General features: G+C 36.6%; 1 pseudogene; it reads left to right on the top strand.

Moving 5' to 3' along the window:
• The first annotated feature begins 1,003 nt into the window (after positions 1 to 1,003).
• The window catches only part of LOC119299011, a 1,495-nt pseudogene continuing 1,152 nt past the window's right edge, over positions 1,004 to 1,346 (top strand).

The following is a 1,346-nucleotide window of genomic DNA, read 5'->3' as shown; positions in this document are numbered from 1 at the left end:
GAAACTATCTGAACAATTTGAAACAATATGTACAAACTTAGATTAACTAACGAATGAAATACAAAAGAAATTTTCATGTCTACGTGGAGTGAATCAATCAAGCCGCGCAAAGCCCTAATACTTTGTTTTGCTTTAGTAACTCATATGACAATACAACCGCTCCATATGCAAAGGTAATATGATGAGTCATGTATGCTTATCCATCTTACAAATATATTGTGCAAAAATTATAAAGTTAGTTCAGAAAAAATAGTGTATAGAACAATCTTCACATTAATAGTTTGATCTATCTCAATGACACACACAAGATTACAAACTTTGTTCCCTTAAGTATGACAATCTGGATACGCCTAACAACATGTAGAACATGACAAACTAAATCGGAGCAAGGGACAAAATCTAGATCAATGTTTGAAGTGTAAAGTGAATACGATGAGTCATTTGTCGTTATCAAGCATTCCATACACCTAGATCATATGTGCAAGAACAATCAACTATGAAGAACAATCCAAAATCACACTAGTAAGTAGTGCCATGAAACACAACATACCAAATTATTAGGTAATCAACAAGCTTAAGTGCACTTTTTCAACAAGCGAGTGTGAAGATTACAAACTTAGTTCCCTTAAGTTATGCCAATCTGGATATACCTACCAACATGCAGAACATCACAAGCTAAATCAGAAAGACGGTCAAAATATAGATCAATGTTTGAAGTGTAAAGTGAATACGATGATTCATTATTTGTTATCAAGAATTCGATACACCCAGATGATATGAGAAAGAACAATCAACTATGATGAACAATCCAAACTCATGCTAGTAAGTAGTGCCATCAAACACAACATACAAAATTATTAGGTCGATAAGCTTCGGAGAACTTTTTCCAGAAACGAGTGTGAAGATGAAAAAAAATGTACGATGCCAGCTATAATTACGACTACATCATGAGGGTCTCTTCCATCATCCAACCTTCAAGCACCTAGAACTGAAAAACAAAACCAAGTGAGCAATAGTAAACACAAATCAAATATGAAGACCTTCATCATATTTGTCCTCCTTGCCATGGCGATGAACATCGCCAGTGCCACTAGGCAGCTAAGTCCTAGAGGCAAGGAATTGCATACACCACAAGAACAATTCCCCCAACAACAACAATTCCCCCAACCACAACAATTCCCCCAATAACAAATCCCCCAACAACAATTGCCACAACAACATCAAATCTCCCAGCAACCACAACAAGTCCCCCAACAACAACAAATACCCCAACAACAAATCCTCGAACAACATCAAAATCCCCAGCAACCACAACAATTCTCCCAACAACAATTCCCCCAACAACA

This window comes from Triticum dicoccoides, chromosome 1B (assembly GCF_002162155.2).
Source record: "Triticum dicoccoides isolate Atlit2015 ecotype Zavitan chromosome 1B, WEW_v2.0, whole genome shotgun sequence".
In the NCBI taxonomy this organism is placed as follows: domain Eukaryota; kingdom Viridiplantae; phylum Streptophyta; class Magnoliopsida; order Poales; family Poaceae; genus Triticum; species Triticum dicoccoides.
The sequence above is the reverse complement of the archived record's forward strand: the minus strand, read 5'-3'. Positions and strand labels throughout refer to the sequence as shown.